Here is an 11269-nt window from a genome sequence, read left to right on the forward strand (position 1 = left end):
GAAAGGTCCAGGGTTTAAATGTGCCTTAGATACATCCTAGCTATGTGATCCTGGGCAAGTCACTTAACCCCCATTGCCTAGCCCTTATAGGTCTTCTGCCTGGGAACCAATACATTGTATTGACTCTAAAATAGAAGGTAAGAGTTTAAAAAATATAAATATACAGATAGGTCAAGAATCCCTATATTCTAATTTACTGTTGCAGCAGGAGTCTCCCCTCGATTCCTTGCTTCTGGGGAAACTGGCACTAATTCAATCTTGCAACTTGGTGAAGGAGTAGCCAGCTCCAGAGAACCTAAAGTTATTGAGCCTGTCTTGAGCTTCACCCTCTCACCAGGGGCAAAGTCTCTGTCCCAAGCCTAAATCTGACATAATTTTGGAAAATCCTTGTTATTCCTACCTGAGCTCTTGATTTCCTTATGGGGATCCTGTGTGTCCAAACACAAAGGCACCTATAAGAGGTAAGTGAGTCCCAGGTACCTTGATTTTCTCAGAGGCTAAGATTCTCCTCTCATGCAATTGAAAGAAGCAGAGGGAGGGGTGTGAGGGTGGGAAAGGAAGGAAAAGCAATTCTTTTTTTATTTTATTTTACATCAACAAGTTCTTTTTATTTGCCCCTTTCTCAAAATGTTTACAGAAAGCAAAGTTACCATGTAATCAGATCTTCACTTCTGCCAAGTATCTTTTCCTAGAAAATTTTCAAGAAATTTATGAGTCGTGAAACGCTAAATTTCAATAATCATCATCTTCATCAGAATCTATTGCTTTTCTTCTGTTGAATTTAACTGTTATTTTCTTTTCTGTCTGCTGGCTTACTTTTTCAAGAATTTCTATTGTCTTACTCTGATGCCTTCCCACTCAGCTGTCCATATCTTGCCAACTGTATGAGATAGTTCTCTGCTGCTTTAGCCTTTCCTGGCTTTACAAGTGCTAAATTACTTAACTTGGCCCAAACACTCTCCTCTAGTGCAGCCTTGTCAAGGCTTTACTCTCTAGTCTCAAAATCTTGCATGTTGTCACCAACAGCAGAACCCCTTTACCCCCTCTAGGTACAGATATTTTTTATGTTTATATTGTTGAGTCATTTTTCCAGTCCTATCTGACTCTTCATAACCCTTTTTGGAGTTTTCTTGGCAAAAATATTGGAGTCATTTGCCATTTCTTTCTCCAGCTAATTTGACAGAGGAGGAAACTGAGGCAAACAGGATAAAGTGACTTACCGGAATAGTAAGCAAGTGTCTGAGACCAGATTTGAACTCAGGGAGAGGTATCTTTCTGACTCCAGGCCCAGCACTCTCTCCATCCCACTACCTAGCTGCCCTGGGCTGTAAGATAAGAGATAGTAAAACTGGACCTTGCTACACTCTCAGCAATACAATGATCCAGGACAATTCTGTGGACCTATGTTGTGAGGGTCAAATGAGATAATATTTATAAAAAGCACTTGGCACAGTGCCTAGAATGTAGTAAGTGCTGTACAAATGCTTATTCCTTCCCTTTCTCCTTTCCTATTCCCCATCCCACACCATCTCATAGAATTTGCTAGAGAAACTACTAATCTGCACTAATAAAAAGAATCTCTTCATTCAGGGTGGGGAGGAGGGCATTTACTATACCAGGGAAGTCACAAGTCTAGTACTTCCATCATCACCAAAAAAAAAATTACATTTCACTGAATAGAAATCCCTCTGCCTCTCTAACAATTCATGTGCATGTGTGGACCAAAGATCAGTCAGTAGCCCAGTTTCTCCCTCCCCAGAGGTCTGAGATCTGTCTGTTATGAATATCTTCTTCATGTCTCCTTTTTCATAGAATCCCCTGAACTCCAAAGAACCAAAATTGTGGGCAGTGGGAAGACACTGTTGGGTCTATAAAAACAGTAGCATAATCTGGAGGATTTCTGCTTTTATACAGAATTAGTATAGCCATGTAGCAAAAGGGAGGAATGTCAGGCAGAGAGCCTGTGAGTTTTGATGATATATGGATAGTCTGGATAGTCAAAGAACCAGAAAGACCTGTTTTTGCCAATATAGTATTAGTTGGAGGATTTAGAAAAAGCTATAACAAGAATTGCCCATAATGCTTCTCATTCTGGGTGGAGGGGTTACATCCTTCTAGGGGAGGCAGACCCACACTTGATCAGATTATAGATCTAAGTTAGTTTTCCCACATCCCTGAACATAGTGTTAGGCACAGAGCAGAACCTTAAATCCTGGGGTTGGAAGCGAATCAATTCCCACAAAAGTTTTTGAGTCAAAGCTGAAAACCTGAAAAGGTTTACACACTACTGGAGGTTTTTGACCCAGAGAATAATAACAACCAACATTTATTTAGTAATTTAAAGTTTATAAAGTGCTATACAACTATCATCTCTTCTTATCTCACTGCAACTCTAAAGATAAGTACTATTGTTATCTCCTTACAGATTAAGAAACTGAGGCAGACAAGGTAAGTGACTTTCACACAGCTAGTAAGTATCTGAAGCTGGATTCGAATTCAGGTCTTCCTGACTCAGGGCCACTATGCCATACTCTCTCCTTCCCTGCTCAGTCTATCTCTAGCAATGGCCCCAACATGTATTCACTGCTCAACTCAATGGTTAATACCAGTGAAAGGTGGAGTCCCCTGACTTTTTTCTGAAATGCAGGCAGAGGAAAGGCTGTCTTTCTCTAGATGTTGATGATTTGAGGAATGAGAAATGGGGATATGTCTCTCCAAATTCACCTGATTGGAAGGTTTGTCTCATCTGTCTCTATCTTTTTTAGTCTCCCTCTGTTTCTTTCTGTCTGGTTTTATTTGTTTTCTTTCTTGGTGTTTCTCCCTTAATTTTGTCTTCTTTCTATTTGTCTCTGCCTCTTAATATCTCATTTTTCTTTCTCTTTCCTTGTCATGTTTCTCTGTCATTGTTCCTCATTTTTTTATCCTTTTCTTTTTTCACTCTTTGGCTCTTGTTATCTTTTTCCCCCTCCACTGTAGGGATTGGTGGTTGGTAGCACATACATTCCTAATTCCACATGGGAAGCTGCCCCAGGAATGTCCAGAATTACATCATTGACATGTCGTAGTGAAAATAAACGGGAAACCCCACAATATTCCTGGAAGTTAAGATTTTAGACATCAAGTTAGGTAATAAATAATGGAAGAAGCCAAAGGAATTAAGGAGAAAAGAGAAAATACTCTGAGTAGAAAAACAAGATTTAGCACACTCTGTCCTTCCTGGACCTTTTCTTTTACCAGAGTATGTGTTTTCTGCAGCTGGATAAACCAAAAGAAGTGATGGAATGACATCACTGCCTCTTTGCCTAAAAACTTGCCTTGCAGCTCATATTTCCCATTTTACAAAATCCAGTGCAGTAAGGCCGGTCTGCTGGATCATCAACAAGCATTTTTAAAATTTTTGAAATGATGAGCTATACACTGAGCAAGGCAAAGAACATTCAACAAAAGGCAAAAAAAAAAAATTCCAGATTGCCCTCAAGGAGCTCACATTTTGATGAGAAGCAACAGCAAATAACCATGTTCATCAAGACATCTAAGGTGTCAATAGGCAAGGAAATCTCAGAGGAGAAGGAATTGGGAATGGAGATGAAGGGAACTGGGAAATTTCACAGCAAGTAGAATTTGAGTATCTTGAATTAAATCAGGGATAGCTGAAAATGGAGGTAATGAGGTAGAGCATTCCAGGCAGAGAGGACAGTCAGTGAAAAGACAGAGCTGGAAGATGGACTATCGTAAGGGAAGAACTCAAGGAGGCAGGTGTTTCAGGATCATAGAATTTGTGGAGGGAAATAAAATGTAAGAAAATTAGAAGGTAAGGTCAGCTAGGTAGCCAGCAGATAAAACATAAGGCCTGAAGATAGAACATCTTAGATTCAAATCTGGCCTTAGACACTTCCCAGCTGTGTGACCCTGGGCAAGTCACTTAACTCCCACTGCCTAGCCCTTACCACTCTTCTGCCTTGGAACTAATATCCAGTATTGATTCTAAGATGGAAAGTAAGAGTTTAAAAAAAAAAAAAAGACTGGAACAGGAGGAAGGGGCTAGGTTGTGAAAGTTTTTAAAAACCAAATGAGATTTTATAGTTGATCCTGAAGGTAGTAGGGAGCCATTGAAGTTAACTGAGTAAAGGGTTCATCTGGTCAGACCCGCACTTTAGGAAGACAACTTTGATAGCTAGACATATTGTGAAGGTAACTTGTTTGCATGGTTACCGTTTGGATTTGAAGTATGAAATCCAAGGTTGTGAGTCTGATTGGGAGGCTGGGAGCTATTACTCAATGGTAACAGGGAAGTTCAGAAGAGGGATGAGTTTAGGGGTAAAGACAATCCAATTTAGGGCATGATGAGTTAGAGATATGTATAGGATATCCACTTTGTGATGTCTAATAGGCAGTTGTCAGTGGTAGACTAATAGTCAAGACTGAGGTTAGGGCTGCTTAAAAAGAACTGAGAATCATTTGCATAGAGATGATAATTGAAACTATGGGAGCTAATGAGATCCCCAAGTGAAATTGTATAGAAGGGGGCAGCTGGGTAGCTCAGTGGATTGAGAGCCAGGCCTAGAGACGGGAGGTCCTAGGTTCAAATCCGGCCTCAGACACTTCCCAGCTGTGTGACCCTGGGCAAGTCACTTGACCCCCATTGCCCACCCTTACCATTCTTCCACCAAGGAGCCAATACACAGAAGTTAAGGGTTTAAAAAAAAGAAGAAGAAATCGTATAGAAGGAGAAGAGTAGAGGGTTCAGAAAAGAACCTTGGAGGAGGCAGCTGGGTAGCTCAGTGGATTGAGAGCCAGGCCTAGAGACAGGAAGTCCTAGATTCAAATCTGACCTCAGATTATTTCCTAGTTTTTGTCACTTACCCCCCCATTGCCTAGTCCTTCCCACTTTTCTGCCTTGGAACCAATACATAGTATTGATTCTAAGACAGAAAGTAAGGGTTTTTTAAAAAGAGCCTTAGAGATACTCAAAATTGGTGGGCAAGACTTGGAGGAAGATCCAGCAAGAGAACCTGAGAAAGAGAAGTCCGAGCAGTAGGAGGAAAACCAGAAAAGAAGCATATAATAAAAAGCTTAGAGAGGAGAGAATATCCAGGAAAAGAGGTTAATCAATAATATCTAAGGCTGCACAGGAATCAAGAAGGGTGAGACCTGAGAAAAGGTCACTAGATTTGGCACTTAATAAATTTGGAGAAAGCAGTTTTATTTAAATAATCAGAATGCCAGATTGCAGAAAGTTTAGAAGAAAGTGAGAAGAGAAGTGAGTCATTGATTACAGATGACTTTCACAAAGAGTTTAGCCATGGAAGGGAGGAAGGATATAGGATGATAGCCTGTAGGGATGGATGGATCAAGTGAAGGTTTTTTTGAGAATGGAGATATGGGTGTATTTATAGGCAGTAGGGAAGAAGACGGAAGAAAGGGAGAGACTGAAAGTAAGTGAGAATCGGGATAACAGAAGGGACAATCTGCTGGACAAAAAGGAATGAAATGGGATCACATATAGACTAGTTTGTCTAAACAGAGAAGAGCCACCCTTTCACAAGAGAAAGGGATAAAAGAAGAGATAGTTGTCGAATTCCTATGAGTGATGAGAGATGAGAAAGAGGGGATATGAGGGAGCTCTCCTCAAATGGTCTTAATTTTTTTCTGTATGAATTATACATGGATCTCATGGGACAGAACATCCTCAGAATACACATCAGACCTAAGATGTTTCCTTGTGTCATCAAAATGAGGTATGATCAGTTCCAGGAGAATTTTCATTCTATCCTTATTGTATTTTCATGCTAGATATGGTATATTTGACTACTATAACTTAAAAAGTTGGTTTTTTGCCTGGACCTAGTGATTTCATTTATATACAGAGTTCTCCATGACCAAATTCTTTCCACTCATGCAAATCAGCAATTGTTCTCCAAATTATACTTTGGGAGTTGCCTGGGAGACTCAGAAGTAAACGGATGGTGCCCAAGGTCATAGAGCCATTTACTAAGAGGTAGAATTTGAACCATCAAATCTTCCTGACTCTGAATTTGTCTTTTTATCCTCTATTTCTATATCATGCTTTCTTCACAAGAGTATATGGATAACTGAAGTACTTAATTCCCTAAACTTACTGGGTAACCAGGGTCTTTGGTCCTTTTCCAGATACCTCCAACCCTGCTTCCAAGAACAATGGAACTCCATGTTTCTGTTGTTATTTATAATAATAATAAAAGTCAGCTATTTATAACGCAATGAAAAAGTGTTTCCTTATATCCATGATCTCATTTATTCTCCTACAATAGTATTATGGGATAGGCGTCTCTAATTTACCAATGAGCAAATTGAGACACTGGAAACATGGGGTTTATTTTCCTGGAAACCAATTCCCAGAATTGCCCAAGAATTCCAGGGATCTCCTAGGAAACTGTCTAACTTGGATGCTTGTCATTTCCATTTCTTGAGCTCTTTATATACTTTACTTGGTTGATCTTATTAGTTCTCAGGGATTTAATTGCCATCTCTCTGTTAATGTTTATTAGATATACCTTTCCTTCCCCAAATTATTGTCCTTCAGTTTCACATCTCCAACTGCCTTTCAGATCTCTTGAACAGGATGTTTAGCAGACATCTAAAGTTCATTATGTCCCCCACTCCTCTCTTCCCTGTTACTATAGAAAGTAGCACCAGCTAGAGTTGTGAACTGATTCAACCATTCTAGAGGGCAATTTGGAATCATGACCAAAGGGCTATAAAACTGTGAATATCTTTTGATCTAACAATACCACTATTAGGTCTGTACCCAAAAGAGTTGTTTGTTTGTTTTTGTTTTTTTAAGGGAAAAGGCTCTATTTGTAAATATATATACATATATTTATAGCAGCTCTTTCTGTGGTGGCAAAGAATTGGAAATGGAGGGAATGCTTATCAATTGGGGAATGACTGAACAAGTTGTGATATATAATTGTAATGGAATACTATAAGAAATTATGAACTGGATGATTCTAAAAATACCTGGAAAGATTGCATGAACTGACACAGAATTGGGAGGCCCACTGAGGAAAGCAGCCATGCTTGAGTGAGATTGTTGGCAAGGTTCCAATCTCTCACCCAAAGGCACTTGGTGCTCTTGGCCAAAGGTCATCATTAAACCCTGAGCTCTCCCCCCACCCCCACCCCAACTCTGAAGAGCAAAGAAATCCTTACAACATCATGACTGAAAGTACCAAAACTGCCTTTCCCTAAGAACAGATTAGCAATCATTATTTCTCAACTTGCTTACCTCTGAAATAGCAATTCTGGTAACATTCATGTATGAAGTCATTTTCATAAACATTATCCTGTGGGAAAGTAACACCCCCCCCCAAGAATGTTATAATGCTTCATATTTTCCTCACTATAAAAGTCTTTCTCTTTGTCATAATAAAAGAAGATCATAGCCCCCAGTCATGGCGCCATGGTCATGGTTTTTCCACTTGGTCCTTCTCAGGCATACTGGCCTCAGTCTTTCCTGTCCTTCCTTCTAATCTCACTCTCTTTCTCTAGCTGCTAGTCTCCCTAGTAGGCTAACTCTCTCTCTCCACGCTACAATGGCCCTCAGACTCATCACTAGACTCCCACACATGACCACAACACAAAGTGAAGTGAATAGAACCCTGAGAACACTGTACACAGTAACAGCAATATCATATGATGATCAAATGTGATTGACTTAGGTATTACCAGTAATACAATGATCCAAAACAATTCCAAAGGACTGATGATAAAAAATGGTATACTCCTTCAGAGAAAGAACTGATAAGAGTCTGAATGCAGATAGAATTCCATTTTTCACTTTATTTTAATGATTTATAATTAAACTTTTTTAATTATTAAAATAATTTTAACATAATTTTAAAAGCAATGAGTTTTTAAATGTGTTTTCTTCCACAATATGACTTTAATACAGAAATACATATAACATAATAGTACATGTATAATCTATATCAAATTGCTTACCATCTCAGGAGAAGGTGTGGGGAAGAAGGAAGAGAAATAATTTGAAACTCAGAATGTGGGAAAATGAAGTTTAAAATTATTTCTGCATGTAATTGCAGAAAAGTAAAATATCGAATTTTTAAGGAAGGAAGAAGATGAAAGGAAGGAAAGAAGAAGATGGAAGAAAGGAAAGAACGAAGGAAGAAGATGGAAGGAAGGAAAGAAAGAAAGAAAAAAGAAGGAAGAAAGGAAAGAAAGAAAGAAGGAAGGGAGAAAAGAAAGAAAGAAAATGATAGACCATGGGATCAAAGCCCACCTCCTTCCCCCAATCCCTACCGAAACTAACAAGTCCCCCCACCCCTTCCCCCAGCACCAGCCCAAGCCTGGGACAGAAACTACACAGCAACACCTGGCAGAACTCCAAGACCTTGTTCCTTAGCCAGTATTGCATGGCTAACCATCAGGCTTGGAAACCAGTCCTGCCCCTCCCAACCCCAGAGACTGGGACCCCACTCTCCCTCAATGACCATTCAATGAGTTGGATTCAAGAAAGCTCACCTGAATCAAAAGAGGCAATCCAGGTTACCTTATCCCTGACAACCACCCTATAAAGGGCTATTCGGCAGTCTTCTTGTTGGCTTTGGTCTCCCCCCTCACTCCCTCTCTCCCCCAATCTCCTCCCCCTGATCAGAAGGAACTCCACAGCCACTTCTCCTGCCATTGGGCCTCTCTCCCTCATTGCTCCTTCCCCTTGTTTCCCAGCTCCTCTTTTTCTACAAAAGCTTTGCTGTACCACCACACTCTTGTCTCATTAGTCTCTCCGGTTGGACCCCCATCAGTCAGGATTGACAGAAAGAAAGAGACTATCCTCCCAATCCTTCAAGATTCAACCCTTCACTATCTTTCACCTCCCCCTCCCACCATCCAATCTGTTGCCAAGGCTCATTGGTTTTACCTTTGCAATACTGTCCCATTTGCCCCCTTCTCTTCTCTGACATTGCTACCACTCTAAGGTAGACCTTCATTAGCCTCCTGCCTGGATTATTACAATAGTCCGTCTATATGTCTCAAGTCTCCTAGCCAATCCATTTTCCATTCAGCCACAAAAGTGATTTTCTTAAAATTTTCCTATCACCTCTCCTACTCAATAAGCTCCTACTCTATTTCCTCCAGGATCAAATACAAAATCCTCTGTTTGGCATTCAACATCCTTCATAACCTAGTCCCCCTCTTACCTTTCAAGTGTTCTTATATCTTACTTCCTAATATGTTCTCTTCCAATCCAGTGACACTGGCCTCTTGGCTATACCATGAACAAGACATTTCATCTCTCTTGGCCTCTGGCATTTTCTCTGGCTCTCCTGCATTCTAGGAAGCCTCTCCCTCCACCACTCCAAACTACCCACCTCCCTGGTTTCCTTTAAGTCCCAAATAAAATCCCACCTTCTACAGAAAGATTTAGCCAAACAGCACCTTCCCTCTGTTAATTATTTCTTATTTATCCTCTATATAACTTGCTTACAAAGCTATATTTACAAAATTATATCTGTTTGCACATGTCTCCTCCATTAGATAGTAAGCTCCTTGAGAGCAGGGTCTTTGACCTCTTTTTGTATCTTCAGCACTTAGCCCGATGCCTGGCACATAGTAGGTATTTAATAAATGTTTATTGATTGATGTCTGAGAGCTCACTAATAGTAATAACATCTGGCACTCATATAATACTTTGAAATTTGCAAATTAATTTGAACATATTGTCTGATATGTGTAAATACCTGCTGTATCTCATTGAACCCCTTCTTCCTTTAAAAGACCAAGCTCTTGGGGGCAGCTGGGTGGTTCAGTGGATTGAGAGTCAGGTCCAGAGATGGGAGGTTCTGGGTTAAAATCTGACCTCACTTCCTAGCTGTATGACCCTGGGCAAGTCACTTAACCCCCACTGGCTAGTCTTTACCACTCTTCTGCCTTGGAACTAATACACAGTATTGATTCTAAGACAGAAAGTAAGGGTTTAAAAAAAAAAAAAAAAAGGCTGAGCTCTAACACCACCTTCTACATGAAGCCCTGCCTAATCCTCCAATCGCTAGTGCCCTCTTACCACGATACCTTTGTGTTCATTTATATGTACTCTCTGTATTCTAAATATGTGTGTGTGTCCTTATCAAGATCTATAGACATATCTAGTCATAGATATATATATACTTTTGCCACCCCCATTAGCATGGAAGCCCCTTGTGAGACCTTTTGGATATTGGATCATTCTTTGTTCTTGCATTCTCCATGCCCCCCTCCATTCCCCCACTTCAAGCCAACACAGTGTCTGGCACATGTTGCTAATTATTCAATGTTTTTCAATTGATTTGAGTTTATAATAACCCAATGAAGTAGATGCTAGTATTCCTACTACCAGCAAGGAAACTGAGGCACGGAGAAGTAACTTGAAGAGAATCACACAAGTATGTTTACAGAAGATTTGAGGTAGAGGATTGATAGAATATTGGTTATACAAAGGGTCCCAAAAGTCTTAGGGCAGTTTCAAGCTTTAGCTTGGGCAAAAGAGCCCTTCTCAGGTCTACCCCTGTCTCTATGGCCCTGATTTCAAGCTAAAGCTTGACTTCTTAATAACTTGAAATGACACAAAACCCTTTTTTTTTTAATCCTTACCTTCTGTCTTAGAATGAATACTAAGTATCAGTTCCCAGGCAGAAGAGTGGCATAAACTAGGCGATTGGGATTAAGTGACTTGCCCAGAGTGATGTAGCTAGGAAGTGTCTGAGGTCAAATTTGAACCCAGGACCTCCATATCTCCTGGCCTGGCATTTTATCCACTGAGTCACCTCGCTGCCTCACAAAGACTTCTGAGATATACACACATACACATATCTGGAATGTGATTCATTGTAGGAGACTGGGAGTCTGTTGAAAATATCAAATGCTGAAATCTAGCCTGTCTTTGCTCAGAGCTGTTACCTTAAACAATATGTATAAATATGTATGAAAGCAATGAGGATCATAGTAAAAGGAGGAAGAGACTAGAAGTCAACAAATCTAAAGACTCTAGTACCTATTTGGGCACTAATAGGCTAAGTGATCTTGGGCCAGTCATTTTTTGCTGGCCCTATAGTTCCTCATCTGTCAAACTGCAGTGTTAGCTACATTACCTTGAGTGCTTCCTAGTTACAGGCTTTTTATAATCTTTGACAGGATATCTACTCCTACTGAGGTCTCCAAAGCATTGTCCTCAGAGATTAAATTTTGGGTTCATTTTCCCACCCTGCAAAAACACACAATAGGACCAGAGACAAAA

This window comes from Gracilinanus agilis, chromosome 2, assembly GCF_016433145.1.
Source record: "Gracilinanus agilis isolate LMUSP501 chromosome 2, AgileGrace, whole genome shotgun sequence".
Lineage (NCBI taxonomy): Eukaryota > Metazoa > Chordata > Mammalia > Didelphimorphia > Didelphidae > Gracilinanus > Gracilinanus agilis.